The sequence below is a fragment of the Myodes glareolus genome, chromosome 1 (assembly GCF_982192425.1).
Source record: "Myodes glareolus chromosome 1, mMyoGla1.1, whole genome shotgun sequence".
Taxonomy (NCBI): Eukaryota; Metazoa; Chordata; class Mammalia; order Rodentia; family Cricetidae; genus Myodes; species Myodes glareolus.
This window is the reverse complement of record NC_142026.1, coordinates 101375255-101402576: the sequence shown is the minus strand read 5'-3', so window position 1 is coordinate 101402576 and position 27322 is coordinate 101375255. Positions and strand designations below refer to the sequence as shown.

Here is a 27322-nt window from a genome sequence, read left to right as displayed (position 1 = left end):
AGGGATGCATGTTCAGAAGCTAAGGCAGGATGCTCATGATGGCTGACAGGGACCTGCGTGGATTGAATTAGGATCGCAGGAGAACAGCAGCTTGAAAAGAGTCAAGGATCTGGGCAAAAGCTGTGAATAATATAAGGAGGTTAGGTGGTGCAAGGAAAAGTTCTGGAAAGGGGACTCAAAGATGCAGGAAGTAGCGACCTGACATAGCTAAACTCTAATGTAGCTTGTCTGTTTTTAACAGAGGCAGATGAGAAGCATTACAGGGCAGTTGAATTAGTCAGAGTTCTAGAATAGCACCGATAGAAGCAATACTATTATTACAAAGGGGATTAAAACTGTCTTCCAGAATTCAGGCTGTGTAGTGCAGTAGAAGTAGCTTGCTGGGCATACTGAGAACCAGAGAGCTTCTTAGTCCATGATGCTGAGTGCTTAAGCAGCCCCAGACTGGTAATGAAAGCCTGGGGGATTCCTGGAGAGCTGAAGGTCTTTAGTCCATCCTAGGAGGCCAGAGAAACTGGCTTCTGGGTTCAGTGACAGATGAAAAAAGCAGAGGAAATGAAGTCACCAGCTGGGAGAGAGGGAGAGGGCAGGCAGTTCCAAACAGCAGCTTCTCCTTTGGACCTTCTTATCTGGGCTGCATTTCAAGTATTCTATACTCTAGGGGGAGGTCTTCCTTCCTCAGTTAATCCTTCCAGATAGCATTCTTACAGACCTACCCTGAAGTATGTTCCTTTGTTTATTCCTGATCTAATTAAATTGAAAGCCAAGTCCCAATGTAAGCTAAATTGTCACCTCTTAATGACAGGGATAAAGGACATTTTGTATCATAAACCATGTCACCTCAAAGTTTGCTGCTTTTAATTTGTTTAGAGACTAGAATTGAATTAAAAATTTGGCAAAGTCAAATTCTTCTGTTCAGCAAAATTCTCTTTAAAATTCTACTTCACTGTTCCTGGTTCTAGTTTTCTACCTAAGTTTCAGAGAGTTGCATAGATGATTTGTTTGCAGAGCATTTTCAGAACAACAACAAAAAAAACCCTAAATTTTCTTTGTTTCTAAATTTTCTCTAAGTTTCAGAGAGTTGCATAGATGATTTGTTTGCAGAGCATTTGCAGGACAACAACAAAAAAAACCCCTAAATTTTCTTTGTAACAAACTGCCGAATTCATTCCTTCCACCCATGTTGAGAGAAAACTTTATTAAATGTCTGGATAAAATTAGTATTTTAAAAATACTAGATTCTAACTATTGCTTGCTCAAAGTAAATTCTGTCTTTTGGGGAGAAGTGTGTCAAACACTCATTAGTCTTACAGTTTAAGTATAACTATTGATCTTTTCTCCTCATGCAGTGTGCTGTGTGCACACTCCTTCTGTGTAGTGTGAAGCTCAGAACCCAGTTTCTTTTGCAGGCTCGGCTGCAAGTCCACCTCTGAGTCAACCCTAGCTCTTTCTTTAACATTGGTTGATTGGCCAGGAACACAGGTCAGTGGATCAAGTGCTTGCTACAGAAGCATGAGGCCCTGAGTTCAGATCCTTGGCATTCACATAAAAAGCTGGGTGGCATGGTGGTACGCACCAGCACAGCAGCTTGAGTGATGGCAGGAGTGGGGGAGGCACGTCTCAGGAGCTTGGTGGGCATGCAGTCTAGCTTAAGGTAAGCCCCAGATTCTGTGAGAAACTGACCCTGTTTTTTTAAAGAAAAATAAAGCAGAGAGCAACATACGTGGACCTCTGGCCTCATGTGGCATATGCTCCAGTGCCATTGCTGCCCCCAGCCCAAATGCATGCATCACATTTGCACTGGAGAAAATGAACAAAAATATTTTGAGACAGAGTCAAACTTGCCATCCTTCCTGAGGAGCTGCCCTTACAGGTGTACGCCACCTTGCCAGGCTCATTCGTTCATGTTTTATCAACCATCTAACTTTGAATATAAGATTCTGCTTTTTACTCTTAAAAATCTTTTCAACCAAGAAATCGTGTGTGTGATTCCCACCGCTCTGCTCGCACACTGCGACTCAAATGTGTAAGCACGTGCTCCTCCTTGACATGTTTATTTTCAGGGCTGGAAGAGGAGTAATCACTTCCGGGTCCATCATCCGCTTATACTTTGAAATTCTGTGGTGGAGAACGTTTGGTTTAGAACTGAAGACCTTTCCAAGTTGTAGAAGAATTCTCCCCACTCTGCATCATTAGAAACCATTCTCTGGCTCTGCCGGAGAACACAGTGGTCACAATGGGCTGCGTCTCAGGTAGGCTCCCTTTACTTTCACTCTGCCTGTCCTTTGTTACAATCTCTCCAGTGTCATCCACGGGCCCTGAAGCAGATCATTTGCAGGGCCTGCCCTCTCAATCTACCACCCTTCCCTGGGTACTCTGTGGAACCTTGCAGTGCACCCAGATTGCCCCTTTTTTGTGGACCATCTCAGACTCTCCTTCTAGCTGATTCCCATGGCTAGTTACTTAGAAATCATGTCTACCTGGGATTCCCACTGGTCACACTGGTCTGTGTCTCTTGTAGGTAATTTCTTCTCTTTTTCCTGTCCTCCATTACAATCTCTCCAGTTTGGTCCTCAGACCTGTAGCATACTGCTTCCAGGGTCCTCTCCTCCCATCTTACTCCCATTCCAAGGGGCCTCTTCTTGCCCATCCCTATCCACATTCCTTTGTGTCAGATGGAGATACCTAGAAACACTCAACCTGGGACAGGCAGTGACCACACCAGCTGGGACTCAGGTAAGGGATTTTTACTATCCTTCTTGTCCTCCATTACCACCTCTCCATTCTCAACCTGTTTACAGTACGGTGTTGGCATAAAAGCAGACATGCTGAGCAATGGAATATGATTAATTACCTATACATAACTCTACACACTATGGAGATCTGCACTTCAATAAAGAAGTCAGGAATGCACATTGGGATAAAAGTATCTTCAATTCTGTTCTGGTCTAATTGAATGGTTGCAAGTAGAAGAATACAAATAGATCTATACTTATCATTCAACTCCAAATGGATCAAAGACCTCAATATAAAACCAAATACCCTGAGTCTGATAGAAGTGAAAGAGGGGGAGCAATACTGAACTCATTAGTACATTAAAAGGCTTTCTTAACAAAACACTGATAGCATAGGCACTAAGAACATTAATAAACAGGACCTCATGAAACTCAAAAGCTTTTCTACAGCCATGAATACCATCATTTGGACAAAGCTGCAGGCTAAACAATGGGGAAATATCTTTATCAGTTACATATCAGAAAGGGTTAATATAAAAAACAAAAACTAAAAACAAAACAAACCCCCAGAACCAAAGAAGACAAACAAACCAAATAATAAATTAGGTACAAATCTAAACAGACAGTTCTCCAAAGAAGAAGCACAAATGGTTAAGAAAAACTTAAAGAAATGCTTTAAAACTTTAGTCACCAAAAAATTGCAAAACAAATTACTTTGATTTCTTCTTATGCCAATCAAAACAACCAACATCAATAAAACAAATGGCAGATCATGCTGGCAAGAATGTAGAGCAAGAGGAACATTTATCCATTGTTGGTGAGAGAGAAATTTCTACCGTGACTATGGAGATCAATGTTGTGGCTCCTCCAGAAACTGAACCGTGAATATATCTACTTCAAGATCAAACTATACCACTCTTGGGCTAAAGACATTTGCTTATTCATATTCATTATTGCTATATTTACAATTACTAGAAATGGGAAATAGCCTAGATGCCTATAAACACATAAATGGATAACAAAAATGTGGTGAATTGTATAACATAATAATATTCAGCTCTTAATGAAATCATGAATTCTCCAGGGAAGTGTATGGTGCTATAAACACTAATCCTCAAGTGAGGTAACCCAGCTCTCAAAAGACAAATATGATATGCATGTTCTTATGTGTGGGTATTAGCTGATAAATCTTTGATAAATATACCATAATCCATATAACCAAAGAATTTTTATATAAAGAACTGGGACAGGGGTTCACAAGGAAGAGGAAGTAAAATATAAAGTTATGGAGTGACATTGGAATGAAAGGTTATAAGGAGAGAAGGAGGGAAGAGGAGCATAAGAAACGGAATACAGGGAGGGACAGCTCAGATGCAGGGCCATTTGAAGGTCTTATGAAATCATACTAAGATTCTCTAAATGTGTGTGTATAAAAAAGAACTCTAAATGGAGTCACCAAATGACAGGAGAGACAAAGCCCCATTTAGACATCTCTCACCACCAAATGAAAACTTCAGTATTAGCAATGGGTTGACTCAACTGAGTTGTTGGCCGAAGGTACCCTATATAAATCTCCATACAACACTGCTGGTTGCTCTCCATAAGTTGATTGGAAGGTGCTATTATTAAAGACAGCACACACACACACACACACACACACACACACACCACTGGACACAGAAAAGTCGAACTGGTGCCTATCTAGAGCCTTACTGATACTGACTAGTATTGAAAGGTAAACACCAATCCAACTATAAACCCTTTGATTTACGATGGTGACATGCCTGCAAGATACACTGATGCAATGGTGGCACTAAATCTTTGGGAATAACCAACCACCATCTGATTGGATTTAAGACCCAACCCATAAGATGGAACTCTTGCCTCACATTGGTGGCCAAGAGTCTAAGATTCAATAGTGTAGAAGAAAACCAAATAATAGTATTTTGCTAAACCAATACAGCAATAAAATGACTCCTAATGACATGCTGCAATATTCGTATATCAGTGTTTTGATTAGCCATTATCAAAGAAGTTTCCTCTCTATTTTGAGATCTAATACAGAGAGCTATATTTGGACAATATGCAGAAAGTAAAAGACCTTGTAATACTCAATCACTATCTCCATCAGATCCATCCCCTCAGGACTTAGGGAACTAGGCAGAATAGGAGACCAAAAGATTGTAAGAACCAGAGGTGATGGACGGTACCAATGAAACAGTGTCTTCCAGACACTACAGGACTGATACACACATGACCTCACATGGAATGTGCATGCACAGGGCCTGCACAAGTCCAAACAAGATGAGGTTCCAGTGAGGGAGGCAAGTGGTCATGAAGACCCATCAATAACTGATAATCTCTCCCTAATCTCAAAAATGAAAACTTAGGTTTTATATTACTAGTACACACACTAAAATGCAGGCCTCATGTCTAGCAGTAGATGACCAATACAAAACAAAGTCAATGGTACTTTTGAAGAATATTTGTCTATATTTATTTGAGCATTTTTTTTACATTACTGGTGTTTTGATTTCATGTTATCACTTTGAGTTTGTGTTTTCAGGAGTTCTGTTTGTGCTTGTGTTTTATGCTTCTCTCTATATGTATATGCTAACATATTTTCTGTGCGTCATGATCTAATTTTCTTAGAAAATTTTATACCTTTCCTGGTACCATAAATTCATCATTCTTTATGCCAGGCTGAAATCTGCAGCACAATAATGTTCTCAGTAGGCCAGGTGACTTCCATCCCCTCTGTCTGGCACATTAACTTTCTCACCCTGACTATATTATGAATGAATAATGGATAGCAAGATCTGTGAACGCTTTTTAGCTACTCACGTTTTCAGGAAATAGTTTTGAAAGCGAAAATCAATATTCACTTACTAATTAAAGAACTTTAATTATATACATTTCTAGTAGATATGTACACCATGAAATAGGCCTACATAAGTGATCAAAGCTTGCTCTTTTTGTTTTTAGTGCTTAGCGGTTTATAGAGAGAAGGTGAAAAGTGTGATAATAGGTCTTGTTAAGTCTTACAGAAATAATTTAGCCAGCCAGATATGGGTATGCATACCTGTTATCCAGCATTCTGGAAATCTGATGCAGGGGATTGTTATAAATTCAAGTCCAGCCTGGGCTAGACCATGAGATTGAGGCTAGCCTGTGTTACAGAGTGAGAGTCTATCTCGAGACAAAACACTAAAAGAAAGAAAAAAATTTATATATCTGATAAGTCTTAAAAAAAACCTGAAAGCTTTGTATTTGTGATCTATATATTTTGCTAGTTTAAGAAATATTTTTTATTTCCTAAAAGTGTAGTGATAAATAATGGATAAAGTCCTTTTCCATTAACTTTACTATTATTGCATTTAATTGAAATAATTTTAGAATTTTTCCCTCTAGGACAAAAAGAATGATAGCTAAGAAATGAAATGGATTTTTATCAACTTTACATTTTTTGTAGATGTTTTCTATGTGAGAAGTATTATTAAATATGATGAAATTAATGTTTTTAAATGAAAACTTATCCCTCTTCATCGCTTTGATCAATTCTATGAAACTAAAATGAAAATTTCCTTTATCTCATGCAAATGTGGAAATAAGCCATTATTAGTCTCGTTCCCTTAACACTGAGAAAAGTTTATTATACTCAAACTTTGAATTAAAGCATGAGAATATCACCGCAATGTACCTTAATCTTAGAGTTATTCTAGAAAGTTATTAGAGCTAAAAATATGTTCCCCAGTCTTTTAATTAGTGATAGTATCTGCATTTCGTTAGCTCTTACTGTGGAAACGACTGCAATGTAATCTGATGGATGAGGTCACTATCACATTTTCACAAGAGACAATTGCAGGCCTTGCCTGGGACCAACTCTTCAGTAACTCATCATATTAAATATTCAGGGAAAATGATGAGAGTTTAATAGCATTTCTAAAACCCTCAAGTGTTGAGATAGATGTCAGCTAGGGGTTTAACCTAATTGATGCTTTGGTTGTCAACTTGTTTAAATTTTATTTAATAGGGTTGTTTAATAATGTTTGATTTTCAAACTAACTCGAAGGGAGCATTTTCTCTGTGAATCTGGAATTTCAGAGCCCAATAGTCCCTTTCTCTAATTACTGCTCTCTGTAATTGATCTGACATTTAGCTTCCAATGCCTGAGCCAAGGTTGCAGTAGGTAAGCTCCCACAAAATGCCACAAGGGTTTTCTTCTTTTGGGTACTATTTTAACAGTTCAACTGGTTTCTTGTCAATCTCTTTGGAAAATGACTTTTGCTCTTCATCTCCCATTGTCTTAGTCAGTGTTCTATTGCTGTGAAGAGACACCATACCACTGGTAATTCTTGTTTTAAAAAAAAAGCATTTTAATTGGGTCTGACTGACCCTTTCAGAGGTTTAGTCTATTATTACCACGGTGGAAATCATGGCAACATACAAACAGATATGGTGTTGGAGAGGTAGTTGAAAGCTCTGTGTCCTGCCATAGGAATTCCTACCATCAGTAGGCTTTAAGTTACCGCCCACTTGGGCGTGTCCTCTTATACTATATATGCTGATGTAAAGCACACATCTGGCCTCTTTTCTGACTGCAGGATTCAGTTGCTGTTCCCCATTCCAGCAGAGGACTGTGATCTGTGAGTCTACCCCTAAATAAATAACCCTCTATTCTACTCAGTTCTGAGTTAGTGTAGGGTTTCTTTTAAGAGTCCTGATCCACAGGCATCAGGAATAGAGAACAGTGACACACTTCCTCCAATGAGGCCATACCTTCTCCAACAAGGTCACACCTCCTAACAGTGCCACTGTCTCGTGACCAAGCATTCAAATCTATGAGCCTATGGGAGCCATTCTTATTCAAACCACCACACCCAACGTTGCTTAGTCTGCCTATTCTTGTATATTTCCTGAAACTATCTATGCCTTCCATCAACAATCACAGCACATGAGGAAACGAGACTGAATGTTTAACCCTAAATGAGATATGTATAATAACACCATCACCACCAAGGTTCAGAGAACATCTGAGGAGGAAGAGGGGGAGGCAGAGAATGTAAGATCTAAGGGATGTGGAGAAACTCTGTGTCTTCTGGTCATGACCTGGGTATTGAAATCTGAACTCACAGCAGTCATGGTACCTGCAAATGACTTAGAGAAGATCAAGCCAACAAAAATCCCAGCATCGAGGGGGTAGATGATCTCTAGGTTTGATCCTTTACTCAGGCAGAACTAGTAATGGACAGTTGTTGGAACAGGGAAAAACCATTCTTTTCAGAATATTGTCACTGGTAGGTTTGGCCCCATAATTCTGCACACATGGGCAGTACTAACTGGATTTAGTGGGCTATATTAAAAAAAAGGATATAAAGTTGGGGGAAGGGAATGTAAGTGAATACGGGGGAGTTGGAGTGGAAAATAGGGGTATATATGATCATATTTTATTATATATATGCATGGAATTCTCAAAAAAAAAAGAATTGCTTTAAAGAAGCACGCTATAACTGTACTTTCAGGGAAATTCCAACCTAGGAAAAAAATGCATTAACCACTTCTAAATCCACCATGTCTAGCTTTCCTTTGGACATGTAATTTGAGTTTTGGAAGAAGGCTAGCTATACTGCGCAACTCTGTCTTGAAAGAAAATGTTGTGTTCACCTTCCTGATCAGGAAACAAATTAACCACTGCCAAGGAGTGAGAATTTAACTTCATGTGTTCCCAGTCAATTAAATGGAGCCTCTCTTTAGAGCTGAGTTTAATTCACACAATTAATTTTGTGCTTATATTTATCAGTCCACTATAAAATTTGCCCAAGCATAGTCTGCTTGACCAGAGTCTGTTGTAGGAGGAGGCTTGTTCATTTTCTGGCCACCTAGACTCCCAAAATAACCATACAGAAACTGTATTAATTAAATCACTGCTTGGCCCATTAGCTCTAGCTTGTTATTGGCTATCTCTCATATATTAATTCAACCCATTTCTACTAATCTGTATATTGCCACGTGGCTGTAGCTTACCAGATAAAGTTCTGGCATCTGTCTCCAGCAGGGCTACATAGCTTTTCTCTAACACTGCCTCCTTTCTCACAGCATTCAGTTTAGTTTTCCCCACCTAGCTCTACTCTACCCTATCACAGGCCCAGAAGAGCTTCTTTGATAACCAATGGTATTCACAGCATATAGAGGGGAATCCCACATCAAGACCCTTTGCATTCCATTTTTCCTAAATCCTTTCACCAAAGCCAGGTTCTCATCTCAGCCTTGTGTCTCACTGGGAACTGGCTGATTAGTAGGTGCTTGCCCCCAAGTACTTGATTTTGAATCAGATTGATACATCAGTGTAAGTGCAAGAACATGTATATGGATACACTCATACACACCAAGTCCAACTTAGTCACAGATTTTTGTACTTCCGGTTAGTATCACAGAGCCTTTTTGATTTATGTTTTTGCTGAGATATACTGACTAACAGGGCAGTTCTTTGTGACATTTCTTTATGACAGCCACAGCTGTTTTCCAGTTAACTATACAAGGATATTTTCATTTCCAGCAAGTTTAAACAGCTTTGATGAAGAGTATGCCAGTGTTAGAGGCCAGCTTTGTTTCCTGATCAGGATAACAAAAACAGTACTTTCTTTGGATTGTCAGTGATCATATTGTCTGTCATCATCCTTTGTAACTTTAGGGATTGCCCTGGGTTTATGAACTGTATTGCAACCCATTACATCCCAGCATTCCTGTAGGTCCTTCTACCATGATTTATTATCATGATAATCATCTCTGATTATCACTAGGGAGTTTCAGGAAAATGACTTACACATATTAATTTGGAGGGCTTTCCTGAATTAAATATCTTGCTTTCCAGAAAATGTGTGGCACTTTGTGTGTTTAGCCTCAAAATGCAAAGAACTTTGCTCCCCTATCAGCTTCCCTTCTTTCTCCATTTTGCACATTAGAAGAGTTACAAACAGGTTTTGCATGTAACTCTCACTGACTAAAACTGCTGAAGCAGATCTTGCCAAAACAGTTCAACTCTGCAATTTGTCACTAGTGCTAAAACTTTCTTCAGCTCTACACAGAAAGGAGCCTTGAGGTGACTGATCTACCCTCTTAAAAAATAGTTACTAATGTTTTCAAAGAAAAACATTGTTGGGTTTTCAGAATGCTGCATGGTTTTGCAAAGTGTTATTTTTAGAAGCGTGCGAAAGCTTCACAGAATCATTCATTCTCCTCCACGGCCCACCACGTCACTGATGAAGTCCAAATTGTAAAGTGCTGTTATCATCTGGTTGATTTAGCGTGAACATCCGTAGAGCCCTGCTCAGTAGTCACCCTCCCTGCTTCTCGGTCTTCTCCGAGGAGCACTCTGCCGCAACGCTACCTTCCTTAAATCCTCAACCCTTCTTTCTCCACTCAAGGAGATCTTGAAATCTCATTTTCTTCTCTGGCTATGACACGGGGAAGTAAGTATATTTTCTTGGACTTATTCTTGAGTAAATATATAATTTTTGCAATATTAACTATTCTACCACATGTATCTATTTGTGAAGAAAATAAGGGTTTGACTCAATCATTTGCGTACTATTTAGAGAGCATATGCTATTGCTATTTTGTTTTAAATTTTACATTGTGTGTGTGTGTGTGTGTGTGTGTGTGTATGCAGGTGTGTGATGGTGCACATGTGAAATGTGGGTCCCAGGGATCAAACTTGGTTGTCAGACTTGTGGAAAACTGCTTTTACTTACTGAGGCATCTTTTTTCCAGTCCTTCTACACTGTTTTATAGAGTTGCTCTTTATCCACAGTTTTACTTTGTAAGACAGGATCTCATATAACCCAGGCTGTGGTGACACTGGATTCACTATGCAGCTGGTGCTGACCTTAGACCCCTGGTCTTCCTTCCTCCTTCTCCTCCTCCTCCTTCCATGAGCTGGGGCGGTTGGTGTGGACCATCTCTCCTTGCTCTGTTTATATGGTTATTCTTAAGGAGCTGAAGTAATGCTCATTTAATTCATCTTTTCATTCACTTTTGTACTAATTGTCTTCTGTGTTCCAAAAAGGATTAGTTTTATTTATAAAGTTGGACATGCTGTAATTGCATATTAAATAAATAATCAATCAAGAAGTTAGGACAGGAAAAAAAGAACCACATTTTTGCCTGAAAGATTTTAACTCCATAAAGCCAAAAGAGACTCCTGTATAATTTATGGTTCTACATGACCATGAGGACATCAAAACAATACTTTCCTCTTTATTTCAAAAATAGATTCGACTCTGAAATATGAGCTATGCAGCGCCATGCAGGCAATTTCCATCAAATTCATGGCAAACTGTAGAAAAAAAGACTCTTTTTCACAGACTTCCTCACAGACTTCTTCAGCATAGGCTCTGTTGTTTGGATGAGTGTCCAACAGTGTGTGTGTGATAAATACATAGTTCCCCAGCAAGGTTCTAATGAAATACTTTGGACCATTAGGAAGTGAGGCCTTATGGGGAATTGTTGAACTCCAGTATGGTTGCTTCCGGGCTAATGATGTAATTTGTTTTCTCCGTCTCACACTCCTATCATGCTGTACTGACTTCAGCAATAGGCTGACTGATCTTAGAACTGTACATCAGAAAAATCCCGTCTTTTTTTTTTTGATTTTTGTTTTGTGCTGTTGTTATTATGTTTTTACTTTTGCTTTTGAGACAGAGTTTCTCTGTGTAGCTGTGACTGTTCTGAAATACACTTTGTAGACCAAGCTAAACTAGAATTTAGAGAAATCTGCCTCCTGAGTGTTGGGACTAAAGGTGCACTCCACCAACGCCCGGCTTTATAAATTATAAGTTTATAAGTTAATTTTGTCAGGTATTTTTTGTCACAGTCACACAAAACTGCCTCATATTGTAGGCAATGACACTATACCAAAGAGAGCCGGTTAAGCTCACATTTGCTCATTTACACAAGAGCTGTTTCATAAACTGGAAACCTGTGCAAAAATTTCCTACTAAGATACCTACCAAAGGAATCAGATTTTATATGATAAATCCTTTGTAAATACTAAACATCTGTCTTCATGGACTATCATACAGGATGTGGATTGCAACAAAAACAATGCTACTGAACCTATGAATAGAGGAACTCTGGGTATATGGTACCATTGTACGCAGAGAGCTGGAAGAAAAGACATTTGACAGTAAGGGTCTCTGGAAAGGGGACTAGACAATGGCTTCATTTCCGACTTATAATCACAAGCATCCACTTACACGGCTCAAGCAATGTTTATAGTGAGTGTGACGGCCACAGTGGGTGTTAAAGAGCTTCTGATTTCCTGGTGACTGAAGAAATCCAGCTGCAGCATGCCTTCCTGATGCATTTCCAGGATTCCTCCCTGGCTTCCCCGTTTCCCGGTATGGGCCTGCTCTTGACAAATCACTTCTCTTCTGTTCGATGGGTAGGTACCAGGCTCCTGTAATCATCTCTACCTCTTCCAGCAACCCTGCCCCCCATTTCACCTCTACAATTAAATTTCATTTAAAGACACACTCTACCAACTAAACATCTTAACAGAACCTTTTTCCCATAGTTTCCTTTGAACACATCCTTCCTCTATATCCCTAAGTTTTTATAGGTCCTTTGTGCACTCATCGGCTTAAAAGAAAATAGTCACATGAATGATTTTCCTCTTTCTTCCAATGAATATTCTTTTATATGAAACTTTTCATGTTCCTTTGATGTTCTTTATCGCACCCAGCATGGGAATGACAAATTACAGGTCTGGTAATTGTTATTGTTGTTACAAACTACCTGTGTACAACAGCTACCGTTTTCTTTGGGAATTAGGCAGTTCTTCAGCTCCACTTGAGGTTGGCTGGATTGGCACTCCTGTGAGGACTCATTCAGGTAGAACATACAAGTTGTGTCATGCGGACCTGGCATTTCATCCTGGCTATTGGCTAGAATATCAAAGTGCTATGGGCTTCTCACAGCATGGTGACTGAACTATGGGAGAAAATATGTTCAAAACCAGAGGTCTTACGCTGCCAACTTCCTTGTCTGAGAAATAAAGTTGGGAAATAAAACTGCCAATCCTGTTAAAACTGGGATGGCTACAATATCATTTTTTGCCACATTAAGTGGGTCAGGGATACCAAAAAGCCAAACCAGAGTTAACAAAAAGAAAACTGATGTGAGCAATCAAGATTCCCACTGTATAGAGTAACCAAAGAAGGTTCATTTTTTCAGTCTCTATTAGGAAGCATTTATATGAGCATTGTTTTAGGTTTTAGGGTTACAACAATAAGGAAAAACATGCAGTAAGCAGAATTTCACATTCACAATGAAGCTTTCATTGGCTAGGAAAAGAAAGAAAATAAAATGAACCAATGTGGTAGACGATGTATGTCGTGGATCACATGACTGTGTTAGTTTCTGAATAGCACAACAGTGAAAACCATCATTGAGAATTAGAGTCAGGAGTAAAGATCTTTCACGAACAATAGAAAGTTATATGAACCTATTTGTGTGCTTCAGATCACTGAAAATTTAAAATATACTTGTGAAAACCAAAAATGTTTTGTTAATATATATTATCTACATTGTAGATACATCTCCGAGATAATTTTTCTCTTGAAGTAGCATTCTCTACACCTAATTTGATTAACTCAAATATATCTACTCTTGTTTTTTTATAGAAGTAGAATTTGCATTTTGCAAAATTACTGTAATATAAAAACAGCTTCTAAAGTGAACTAAGTTTGTTCAATGCATGTGCTAACTTGAGCAAAAAAAAATACCCAATAGGAATACTTTAGATATTTATGTTTATTCTTAAATTTACATTAATATTATTTGAAAATAAGCCATCTATTAAAACTTAAAGATGTGCACATTCATAAGGCAGTATATGTTGTTGTCCATAATGTCTAAGTTTGGTTAAGCATTCCACTCTTCCCTTTGATCTCTTACTTATGGTCAGTAACCAAGATTCCTTCTTATGGCCTTTTGGAAGGTACAATAGAGAGTTTCTACCTCTAATCAGTGCTGTGTGGTAGCTATTAAAACTCTGTGCCATGGAGTACCTCATCTATACTGCTCTGGAGAAAGATGTGAAATAAACATGTTATTCACCAGAGGGCACTGTTGTCATCTGAAATGAATCGTGTAAGTACTCCCAGGCGCTTAGACATTTACTTTGTACGAACACAGTCCTTTCCATTTTTCCTTGACATTTTTTTCCTTGTCTGTTACTTTTCCCAGAACCCCACCGAAGTATTTCATATTTGTAGTAAAAGGAACGGCGGGCTGCTTCCCACCGCCCGGCTAGCTTTACCCGAAATAATTACACGAAAACTATATTCATTCAAACACTGTCTGGCCCATTATCTGTAGCCTCTTATTGGCTAACTCTCACATCTTGATTAACCCATTTCTAATATCTGTATATCACCATGAGGGCGTGGCTTACCGGGAAGATTCTAACCCACCTCCATCTCGGAGAGTAGAGCCATGGCGTCTGCCTCATTGCCTTCTTCCTCCCAGCATTCTGTTCTGTCTACTCCACCTATCTAAGCTGCTGTCCTATCAAAAGCCAAGGCAGTGTCTTTATTAACCAATGAAAGTAACACATAGACAGTTAACCCTTCTCCATCATTTCCCCTTTTTCTGTTTAAACAAAAAAGAAAGGCTTTAACTTTAACATAGTAAAATTGCATATAGCAAAATAGTTATCAAGCAAGAATTACAGTTACAATATTTATATCTACTTTATCTTTTATCATAACTAAGGAAAACTATAACTAACCATTCATATTGCCCTCATGGTATTTTATGTCAACACATATTAGAATAAGTTGAGATATTAATAGTGAATATTAATAGTGAGCACAAATTATGAACATATATGCCTGATTCACAAACTGGTGTGAGCAACTATAAAAATTTTGATACATTACAATGCACATCCTGTCTTAAATTTACTTAACATTTTTATCATAGTGACTTTGGATCCGGTTATTACATGATGTCATGTGTTTAAATGAGTAACTATATAGTCTTATATGTAATACATAGATTGTGATAGTATATCTTTTGTTTGTGATGTTTAATTTCTTTTTTCTAATGGGAGGATTTAAATAAACTCTCAGCACCATAGGTCATGACAGAATTTAAATTAAGACTATAATAGGTAGTCTTCACTGCTAATTTCTACTAGATTTAGACTGATCTCAGATTGTGGAATGTTTCTACATGAGTCTGTGAGGGCCTTTCAGAGAGGGTCATGTCAGAAAGATGATTTATTTTACCTCCCTGTGAATACAAATAATAAGTGACCCATGTTCTGAGTTGTGTGGATTATAGGGCTGATTCACACAGAGCCAGGTATATGACAAGCTCTTCTTTCTGTTGTGGTTGTGGCCCTTGAGTTTGGCTACCCAGGTCTCAATCTTGGCTCTTCCATTTATCATCTAAAAAGCATTCAATGAGTTACTCATCATACAAAGGTCCCACATGGTTAAAGTGGTGAAGCCATGTCATTTCTCATGAGCTAATCAGTTTTTATACCTGTGACAAAATACCCGAGATAAATAACTTAAAAAGAGAACAGGTTTAACTGACTTTGTTGATTTGGGATCACTGTGGGCAACAATGGAACAATAAATATGTTTATGTAATGGCATCCTGGAAGCAAAAGAGAAGAGAGGAAGAAGTCAGAATCAGTCCTTACCATTGAGGTACAACTCTGGTGATTATGATGTAACTTTCTTCCAATAGGATCCACTTCCTAAGCCCTTTAGCCCCTCCTTCAGACTGGCAACCAAACCTTTAGTGCATTTGAATTCTGCTGTGGTCAGCACAGCCTGGATAGCTAATACTGGCGCCGGCTGCCGAGATTGAAACACAGAGGCTTCTTTTCAGGTGGAAGAACAGCAACCTTTATTTTGCCCAGCAACCTTTCATACCTCTACTCCTTCTATGGAGACCCACCGGCCAGAAAGAACACAAACATCCTTGTCAATTACAGACCACAAGGAAGTTCCGCTACCCATCGGGGGAGTGAGGGCAGCTGGATCACAACAACACCTTCCCCCGTTTTATTTTATAATGCCTTGCCTGTCATGGGGAATAGCCCTCTAATATTTTCTGTCTTAGGTAGTATCCTTCCCCCAAAGTATTGCCCGTCCGTGGCGACCCAGACATACAGCCCTAAACCAAGTATCCCCAGGACTGACAGTGTCAATGAGACAGATCAGTGTTGTAACCATCTAGCATGTACTAACTGGGTGGTAAAATTAACAAAAGCAGTATTCCAAACCCCTCTCAAATGACGGTTGAGTTTCATAACAGTGGTAGAAGCATGCAATACAGTGCCATAAGTAACACATATAACATGGCTAACTGTTGAAAAGTTCAAAGATAGTCCATTTGCTCCTGAATCAGACTACTTGTTGGCTTAAGGTAAATATGTCCAATTGAATATGTCCAAAGCATTGCTGACTCTTTTCAGCAAGCTGGTTGACAGTCTCAGCCCTCTACACAGTCTGTGAGAGAGCAAGTCCGACAACAATAGCTGTGGTGGCAAAGCTCTGCTCCAGCTGCCTTCTGCAAAACCTGAAGTTGTGTTGCATGTTATTCCCGATGTCCCTCGCTCAGAAGAACGACAGTTGCCATGCTGGCACGGCAGAATTCTAAATCCAGCATATAGTCATAGATTTACTTAGTGACCTCAGTGAGATAGCAGAACATTTGTTACAAGGTTGTTAGAGTTTAAATATAAAATGATCCCAAAATTCCTGTATTACAGGCTTTGTCCCCGTATGGTGACATGTAGAAGGAGCGGTGGGCCGCTTCCCGCCACCCGCCTCCCAGCTAGCTTTACCCCTGAAATAATTACACGGAAACTGTATTCATTTAAACACTGCCTGGCCAATTAGTTATAACCTCTTATTGGCTAGCTCTTACATATTGATTTAACCCATTTCTATTAATGTGTGTTGTCCCAACCAAAAAACCTCCAAAACCATGAGCCTAAATCACAGTTTTGTTATTGAATGTTCTCTAGGGTACTTTGCATACAGCATAGATGACTGTGCTCAGTAGATACTTTGTATAATTTATTTTTGCCAAAATGAGTTTCACCTACTGTACGTGTCTTTCCAACAGTTTCTAATGTATGTTCAACACAGCCACACATGGGGTTTCATTTTCACTCTGCTGACCATGCTTCTACTTCCAATAACCCCTTTGCCATATCCCTGTCCTGCTGCCTGATTTAGATCACCAGTGACGTACGTTCACCTTTGGGTTCCCACAATATCTATCACTTGTAGGAATGACTGCCTGTGCTTAACTACTGAAAGAATCACCGAATATGAAAACACTCAATCTGGCTTATGTATGAATGAATAACTATATTATTTTATAAGCAGAACACAGATGTGTGCTAGCATGTGTTTTGTCAGTGAGATGTATCTTTTAAACTCAAGTGGGAGTATTAAACAAATTCTCAGCACCATAAATCATGAGGGAGTTTGAACTGAGACTGTGGCAGGTGATCTTTGCTACTCATTTAACTGGAGTTAGAACGAACCCATCAACTATGACATATGTCTGGATGTGTCTGTGAGGGACTTCCAGAGGGGGTTAAGTAAGAAGGATGATCTGCTTTGATTATCTGTAAATTCATTGGATCATTGGCTACAAATAATCTTTCAATGTTTTACTTCTTCTTGTTGTTCTTTTTCTTCTTGTTCTTATTTTCGTTCTTCTTCTTCTCCTCCTCCTTCTCCTCCACCTCATCTTTCATCTTTTTCTTCTTTCCATCAGAGATATATCTGGCAAAGTTACAGGTACCCAAGTGGAGGAAAGAGGTAGGTATTTCTGAAGACTTTGATACAGTAAGGGGTCATGGGTCGCATGCCCACTGGAAAGCCTCATGTTCTCCACCGACTTCTGGTCATGTGAGGCTCCAGCTTAACTGTCTTGAAAATTTTCGTTTGAGGTTCTTTAAACTTAGCATTGACTCAGCCCAATACTTCTTTTGAATTTTTCTCAAATGACCCTTTTTAATTGAAGAGTCCACTTGTATGTAATGGCTCTAAAAAAAAAAAAAAAAAAAAAACTGTTCAAAAGAACCAAGCGGGTTTATTTGGAAGATACGATCCTAGAAACTGAATACTAAGAAGTATACGGGATTATGTTTTGTTTGTGTGCATGAGTGTATACAATGTGTGTGTGTGTGTGAGAGCACGTGTGTATTTGGGTACACATAGATGGATCATGGTATATGTGAAAACCAGAGGACAGCCTCAGTGTTGGTTCTCACTTCCTGCTTTGCTTGAGGCAAAGTTTCTTTTCTTATTGTTTCTGCATGCAGCAAATGACCTGACCCTTAAGCTAACAGAATCCTCCTGCCTCTGATCTTGCTGTGAAAGTGCTGGGACTCCAGACGTTGTTACGTCCCCCACTCTAATGTGCTCTCCATATTTCCATAGCAAGAGCTTTACCCATTGAATCATCTCTGCAGCCCCACTAGTAAAGGATTCTTACTCTTTACATCTGTTTCTGAGGGACTTCCACAGGTTCTGTTGCTTTCTCTCCTATCCTACCATCCCTTGTCTTTTCAATCCCATTTCTCTTAGGAGAGAAAGAAAACAAATCTCCCACTTTCTCTGGAATAACAGCTCAGCTGCCTTACACATTGATTGTTCTATTTTATGTTTATTCTCTGATCTAAGCTTTCACAGATATTTTCCAATGATAATAAAAACCTTGTTACCTGTGGTGGTTTGAAAGAAAATGACCCCCAAGGGAGTGGCACTATTAGGTTTGCCCTTGTTGAAGAAAATGTGTCACTGTGGGGGTGGGCTTTGAGGTCTCTTTTGTTCAAGCTTCTCTCTGTGTGAGAGTCAGTTGGCTTCCTGTTGCCTGCAAAATGTAGCACTCTCAGTTCCAGAACCATACCATTAACCATTTATAACTAACCATTTTTAAATGAATACAAACATTTATAAGCAAACATTTTGGGAATTTGGGCATTGTTTTCTCAAAATTACTTTCTACTGTTTGTTGGGCAAATTATTTTTAGAGTTCATGGAGACCTTTTGGGGTGTTTTTTTTTCCGATCAAGCCACAATAGTGTGGAAGAAATTCACATATTCCAGTTCTCTGTGGAAATAAAAGCAGAACCTCTTTTCCAAAGTAACATATCGTTAGACACAAATTTTGAAGTCAAGATAACTTTAAAATATATATGTTGGCTTGGCTTAGCAGCCCCCAGATCAAATATTTTCTAGCAGTTAATTCATTAACAGTCAAAGAATCCAAAGAAAACAAATACTATACATAATCTAGACTCTCTGCATATCCATCTTTCTGTGGCTTATTTTCTTACTTTATGAATTTTTTTTGATTTCTTGTTTTTGCTTTTCGAGACAGGGTTTCTCTGTAGTTTTTGGTGCCTGTCCTGGAACTAGCTCTTGTAGACTAGGTTGGCTTTGAACTCACAGAGACCCATCTGCCTCTACCTCCTGAGTGCTGGGATTAAAGGCGTGTGCCACCACTTTATGACTTTTTAATACTTATTTTATTATCACTACTCCTTTAATCTATGATTGTCTGTACTTTTTTATTTTGTAAATGGAGACTGTGTGTTCATTTCTTGGTCACCCCCACTTGAATAATCATACAAAAACTATATTTGTTACAACAGAGTTTGGTCAATAGTTTAGGCATATTTCTAGCTTGTTTCTACATTTCTATTAATCTATGTATTGTCAAAAGGCTGTGGTTTACTGGTAAAGTTCTCACAGCCGCATGACTTCTCCCTGGCTCTGCCTTCTTTCTCCCTCTGTTCAGTTTAGTTTTCCCACTTACCTATAATCTGTCCTGCCATAGGTTAAGGCAGCTTCTTTGTTAACCAATGGTAATAAAATATAGTCACAGCATACTGAAGGGAATCCCACATCAGTGTCTGTCTGCACCACCATGCTCCCCACCATGATCATAATGGACTGAACCTCTGAAACTGTAATCAAGTCACCCCAAATAAATGTTTTCTTTATAACAGTTGCTGTGGTCATGGTGTCTCTTTGCAGCAATTTAAAACTTAACTAAGACATGAACAATATGTTAACAGATTACTATTGTCCTATTTTATTGAAAGCAGTAACTTTATTGACAATTATTTGAATGTTTTACTACTCAATTTACTATTAAAAATTTAATATAAAAGTAAACATTTTTGTGAATGCTTATTTTTCAGATCATAGATTATTTGATAATAGCTTCAGTATAATGCTTACAACACTTTATCTTGATTTAATTTTTTTCAGTGAAAATATTGTATTTGGCCATATAAAATACAGGCATTATAAACTGGGAGAGTCTGAGGAGTATTTAGTTCCTGTCCTCAACCCCTTTTTTAAATTTTAAAACCATTTTCCATCTGTGCTGCTTTTCTTGTAAACACTTGTAAGTTATATCTTCTGTGTAAGCATTTGTATTATCTATAGATTCGACAAAACCAGGTTTATTACCATACACAAATACATGTACTTACACAGTTTTTCTTCTTTTTCTTATATCCTTCTATTATTTATTTATGCCTGTTTCCAGTCAAAACCATTCAGTTACATCTCAAACATTCCCGATCCCCCAATTTGTCTCCAGGCAGAAGAAAGAAAGGATTCTTCAGACCTGTTCACCAAGGACAGAGCATATTTCTTTCCTTTCTGTGGAGAATGCTACATACAAAGAAATACATAAAAGGGTAGATGGAAATCATTTTGGATTCCAATGCATTTATGTTAAAATAGAAAGGCTGGCATTAATATTTGCATTCCACTTTGCAAATACCGAAGGGTGTTGTTGTTAACCTTCCTCATACTCGATGTATCTTCAGGGAGTGTAGAATGAAAATAGCAAAAGATTAGGGTCCCTCAAGATTTCATGCTGTAAGTGTGTGGGCCACACAGGCATGAAATACTTACAGATCTTTCACAGTGAGGGTAGGTGGAGAGTATTGATTTTGGTCAGTAGGACTCAGCTTCTCAGCAACTCCCCTGCACATTCTCCTGGTCCCTTCTCTGTTGGTCTTAGCTATTCACCAAACTTGAGGTTGCTGTTCATGGTTCATTTAGTGCCTATCAATCATGCGTTGTTATTCCAGCAGTGCAGAAGGAGCCTAGAAAGTTTATTAAATTTAAAGATTGATGAATGTTGAAAGTTCCATGACTGCTTTGTAGGTTTCAGTTTTAATAACTAACACAGAAAGGCATGCCTCAGACCTTTGCTGCTAGATGATGTAGTTCTAAGAAAAGAAAACGCACAAAAGAGATTTCCAATTAAAAACGAATAAGCTCACTTTGCTCTGTTCTGGAATTGTTTCAATAGTTTGAGCATAAATAAGGCTTTTTTTTTTTTCCGAATCCATCTCAATATGGATTTGAACAAGCTCTCTGAATTTCTCTTCCATCACCTAGTGGGCACATTGGAAACAGCAGTAACATTGTGTATAGAGGGTGGGAGGACATATCACTGACTAACACCCTGACTACCTTTGAGACTTAACTTTTGGTGCAGTGACTTTCTGTTGAAGACCTTAGCCTATGTTTGCACATGTAATGACAAGCATTGCTGTCCACTGGATTGGAACCCAAAGCTTCCAAAAGAAAAGGACTAATAAAGTCTCTGGAGCAACATGTACCTACTGTCTGCTAGACAAAGTGCTAAAGTTTTTACATCCCACGATGTGACCAATATATTATTCCTATTCTTTTGTAGGTGAAGAAATAAAGATGCTTAAACATTTACTCCAAGTTTGAGGGAGATAATTTTGTTTTATAATACATAATTACATGTTTTGAAAAAGCGCAAGTGACCTAAGATACTTACTTGGAGGTCTTAGCATCATTTATAATTCCTTTACTTCTGTTGTGAATTACTATCTACAACTGGATATGTGCCCCTTTTCTCCTATTACATTCATCTTTCTTGGGATTAGAGCAAGTTAACACTTTAGATCATAACAGTATTGTTGGAGGATAGAAAGGGATATAATTTTTTTGCGGGAGTAGGGGTCATGGATGCTTGCTGAACCAAATCATTCTAAGTGTCCTGATTATGAATGTTTAATCCTAAGGTTGTCATGTTGTGTTCAAGTGCAGTCTACATCCTTTCGTCATGTTTGGCTTTGATGTTACCAATTAAGAAATTACAGGCCTTGACTGCCTGAGACTTTTGAGCATGTGTGAAAATCATTTTTAGTCATTTAACAAACATTATAGTGATGTGGGAGAATTGTCTGTATTCTGTCAATCATATTTTAATAAAATGCTGATTGGCCAGGCAGGCAGTATAGGCGGGAAAACCAGACAGGAAGTAGAAGTGATGCAATGAGAACAGGAGAATTCTGGGAAGCAGAGAAGTTCCTCAGCCACTCCTGCGCAGACCACTGAAGAGGCAGCATGTAACTTGCCCAGCTGAGAAAGGTACGGAGCCATTATGGCTAACATAGATGAGAATAATGGGTTAATATAAGTTATAAGAGTTAACAAGAAGCCTGACCTAATGAGCCAATCAGTTTATAATCTTATGGAGTCTTGTGCGTGATTTTCTTTGGGGCCTGCCTGCTGTGGGGTACTGGGCAGGACAGATACCCCAACAAGCCAGCCCCACATACTACATTATAGGAAAGAATTTTCTGAAAGAAAACAATGGATTCTTGTTGAATTATATTCTTTTTCAATACTTGCACCATTTTAAACTTTAAATATTACTTCTTTATTTGAGCATAGATATTTTATTTATTGAGGCTGGCTAAGAAGCATTAGATATGTGAATGAAAAAATCAGTTAGTGGGATGTGTGAAAGAAAAAAATTATTACTTTATTCTTTAAGATTTATGTTAGTTTATATCCTTTAGGAGTTACTACATACATCATAAGGAGCTAGACATGCCTTGTCTTGTCCTAATACTATTTTAAATCAACATATAATTACAAAGCCCTGATTTTGTAATGAACACCAAATTAGATGCAATGTTTTTGCTGGCTCCCATCTTCTCTGTATTTGGACTGAGAGGCCCTTTTCTGTGGTTTCAGTTCCACTTTGGGTTTAAATGCTAAAGTAGGATAAAACTGGGAGTTTGGTTTTCTTTATCTTCTCTGAATCTAGTTCCTCATTGCTTGAAGCTTACCCTTAATTTCTAAGTGTTGGTTCACTTCTTGCTGGTCTCTGATGTAAGAGGGTCTTCTTTCTATGTGTTGTTTTCATTGGTTAATTAATAAAGAAGCTGCTTGACCTGATAGGTCAGAATATAGGTGGGCAGGGTAGACAGAACTGAATTCTGGGAGGAAGAAAGCAGGGTCAGAGAGAGCCTCCGCCATGAAGCTGCCAGGTCAGACATGCTGAATCTTTCCCGGTAAGCCACAAGCTCGTGGTGACATACAAATTATTAGAAATGGGTTTATATCAAGATGTGAGAGTTAGCCAAGAAGAGGCTAGATATAATGGGCCAGGTAGTGCTTAAATGAATACAGTTTCTGTGTAATTATTTCAGGTAAAACTAGCTGGGAGTCGAGTGGCGGGATGCAGCCCACTGCTTCTTCTACAGGTCTCCTTTTTCTTTGTGAGTTGTCTTGTCTGGAAACGCTGACCACTGTGAGCCAAAACCCTTGTCATCCAAACCTGTGGGGGTCTTGATAAAGCACCTCGTGGCACAGCTGTTCCTTCAGGTCTACCATCCCTTCTTGTTGTTGTTCAGACTGGTCTTGCCCTCTGCAGAACTATCCATGTTTGCTGTCAAGTCTTTAGTCAATAGCACAGATGACTTGAGTCCCCAGATATAGTCATCCAAAGCCTAAATTACAATTCTTGGTTTTGCTATTTTACTGTGATTTATGGGAATGGTTAATTTAAATTTTGACTGAACAGTTTCATTTACTCATCAGTCAGATTGTAAATGCCTTTGGAAAACTTCATTTATTTATTTATTCCACTTTTCTGATGAAAAATGGAGCATTGACAACATTGTGTTTGTGATTATAATAGGATCTCTTGTTTGGATTGTAATGATTTGATAACATTATTTTTTGACATGAAGTAAAATGGGCACTCTGTATTTCTAGTTAAATCTTAGGGGGAACGCTGTCCAGGAACCTAGAAATGATTTAGAATTTTATCCTTATGTTATTTAAAAAATTTGTGTGCATATTTGTGTATGTGTGTGCATGCCATTTGGAGTTGTGTACTCTTCTGTTAATTTGAATCAGAACCTGTTGTACTCAGAAAGAGGTGGCTCACAAACATCCAGAGATTCTCCTGCCTCTGCCTCCTGTCTCATCATATTTGTGTTGGGATCACTAATAAATGTTGCCAAATCATATTTTTGTGGGTTTTGACAAGCCAAACCTCATGCTTGTGTACCAAGCAGTTTATCCAGGAAGTCATTATACTGTAATACCTGAGGCAATTAAACTCAAAATGAAAATTATTATTTGACTTACTCTCCTGGATGTTTCTGTTTAAGGTCAGTAGTTCTAGTGATTTGGACCTGGGGTAAGGGTGACACTTCATGGTAGCAGCATGTAGTGAAACAAAATGGTTAACTCGTCAGCCAGAAAACAAAAAGAGAAGACAAAGAAGAGATGAGAGACACAGTTCCCTTTCAAGGCATCCGATGATCCAAGGAGTTTGCACCCCTAAATAATTCAAGATTTCCTGGTAACACCAAAACGGGACCACGCCAATAGAATACATGAACTTTGGCGATATTCAGCATTGAAACCATGTTAGATTCCTCACCAATGAAAGGTGTTCAAAGGATCCATTGATAGATTTGGGGTAACATTGATCGCTTGCATCCAGGCAATGGGAACTAAGCAACAAAACAAAAACCCATAACAATAATGGGTTGTTTATTGCACAGCAATGGCTTGAGATAATATTATTTTACATCTTAAAGATGTTTAAAAATGAGAAAAAATAATGATATGTTAGCAATTGATTGGCTTTTATCGCCATAATTTTGGACATTTCATATCCAGAGGGTTTTTATGCCATAATTTTACTACTTATTTTACAACATATTTTCAAAATTCATTATGTAAAATTTGTCTTATAATCTACTAGCAAAAGACTGTGGGTGTCTGAATAAGATGTCCCCCAAAGTCCTATGCATTTGAATACTTGGTTTCTAGCTGGTGATGCTGTTTGGGAAGGCTTATGGAGTATTGACTTTCTGGGTAGGTGTATCACTGCGGATGATTTGAGGTTTCAAAAACTACATGCCATTTTGAGTTTGTTCTTTCGGCTTCCTGCTTATTATTGATCAAGATAATAAGCTCCAGCTATCACACTTCCTTTGTCAATGCATCCCCATAGTGATGGAGATCATCTCTTATCCCTCTAAAACCATAATTCCAGTAAAAATAACCCTTTTTCTTCTATATTTGCCTTGCTCATGATGTTTTATCACAATGATAGGAAAGTAGCTAAATGTAAATGTGTCGTATTAGCAGAATTGGGAAGTCAATGCCTTTTTGCCAGAACCAATTAATCTTTCATGCTGTGATTATATGTTCTTGCAAATATTCTTTCACTTGTTTTTGTCAATATTTTATTAGGGAGTTTCACATGTTTGCATGTAACAGTGGTATGCAGTTTTCCTGCAGTGTCTTTTGTGTGTGTGTGTGTGTGTGTGTGCACCAAAACTTTCTTTTTTTATTTATTAAAAGTTTCCACCTCCTCCTCGCCTCCCCACCTCCCTTTTCCCTCCCCCTCCCCTCCTCCCCCTCCTTCTCTAGTCCTAAGAGCAGTCAGGGTTCCCTGCCCCGTGGGAAGTCCAAGGTCCTCCCCCCACCATCCAGGTCTATAAAGGTGAGCATCCAAACAAATCAGGCTCCCACAAAGCCAGTACATGCAGTAGAATCAAAACCCAGTGCCATTGTCCTTGGCTTCTCAGTCAGCCTTGATTGCCAGCCACATTCAGAGTGTCCAGTTTGATCACATGCTCCATCACTCCCAGTCCAGCTGGCTTTGGTGAGTTCCCATTAGATTAGTCCTACCATCTCAGTGGGTGGATGCACCCCTCGTGGTCCTGACTTCCTTGCTCATGTTCTCCCTCCTTCTGCTCCTCATTCGGACCTTGGGAGCTCAGTCCAGTGTTTCAATGTGGGTCTCTGTCTCTATCTCCATCCATCGCCAGATGAAGGTTTTATGGTGATATGCAAGATATTCATCAGTGTGGCTATGTTATGTCTTCATCTGGCTATGGTTTCAGTATAACTGGACAGTCTTTTCAGTGCCTGTGTTGTCTGACAGTGGATTTGCTGTGTTTATTTTTCATGTAGTTATAGAATCTATCAGTGAAAGTCAAACAGTTCCAGAGTAAAGAAGCCACAAATGTGACTGTGGTCACTGTAAGTATCCTTCACATATTTCTATAGTTTAGTATTACATGGAGGCAACAAGCCCAAATGAAGTCAGACGTGATCTCTCATCCCTACGCCCTCAGTCCCACAGGATGACATCAAACTGCAGTACGGAAAACACAGGAATGCACACTCAGCCATGAAGAAGGGGCCTCGCCTCTCATCTATGTTCAAACAGGCTTCCAGAGAAGCCTCCAGCTGTGTCCTAAGGGAATGAGAAGTTAGAAACTAAGAATATGAATGAGAAATTGCCTCTCAGCAGCAATTTCACACAAGAGAGGACTGACAATGGCCTTAGTCTGCTTCCCATCAGGCACATCTCTCTTTGTTCTAGGATGCTGTGACAATGGGGTAGCTGATGGGGTAGAGCTAAGCCAAGTCTTGCTGATAGGTTTTCCTGTCAGTACATGGAGACGCTCAAGGTCACAAGGGAGCCATGGTAATATTATCATTACAAATTCATGTGGTGAGCCCTGGCTTTTCTTTGTGGTATGAATTTTACTTTCGTTAATTTACTAATTTATTTTGAGGAAGGTCTAGTGTATACCATGCTAATCTAAACTTTATGCATCATGTAGTTGAGGAAGACCTTGAACTTCTATCCTCTTGCACTCTCCCCATGAGTGCTGAGATTACGAACATGACTCATCATGCCTGGTTTTTGTCATGCTGGGGATCCAATCCAGGGCTTCGTTCATGCTGGCAAGTACTCTTTCAATGGAACCACATCTCCAGCCCCATAAACAATTGACTTCAAAATTTAACTTCTTTTGGTAGACTTAACTAGACTTTCTATACTCTCTTTTGTTATAAAAACCTTCGTCGATCAATGTCGAGAAGTTTTTTCTTTCTAGAAAGTTCTTCTAAGCTTTTTAATTTTCTGGCAGAAGACTACCCAATAGTCTATTTCATTTCTGTTAGAGTAACATTCATTTCTAATGCTCTCTATTTTTAAATAACTTAACAAAAAAGCTAGTCTTTCATTACATTGTGTTTAATTATTATTTAGTTTCTCAAATCAGTGCTTTTCCTGCTGATTTTTATTTTCTCTGTTCTAACTTCTTCAGATTCCTTTTTGATGCTCTTCTCTGGTTTTCTTAGGAGGAACTTTTCAATTCACAGTATTTTAGAGTTTTAGTACATTCCTTAAATTATAATATTTTGTGT

At 38.7% G+C, this 27322-nt stretch overlaps 1 pseudogene across 1 annotated transcript in view; it reads left to right on the top strand.

The window, feature by feature from the left end:
- The first annotated feature begins 10054 nt into the window (after positions 1 to 10054).
- LOC125394575 (large ribosomal subunit protein eL43-like) overlaps positions 10055 to 27322 on the top strand; it is a 146907-nt pseudogene continuing 129639 nt past the window's right edge. Inside the window, exon 1 of the transcript XR_015736336.1 lies at positions 10055 to 10204. The product of XR_015736336.1 is annotated as a large ribosomal subunit protein eL43-like (transcript). The remainder of the gene's footprint in view (positions 10205 to 27322) is intronic.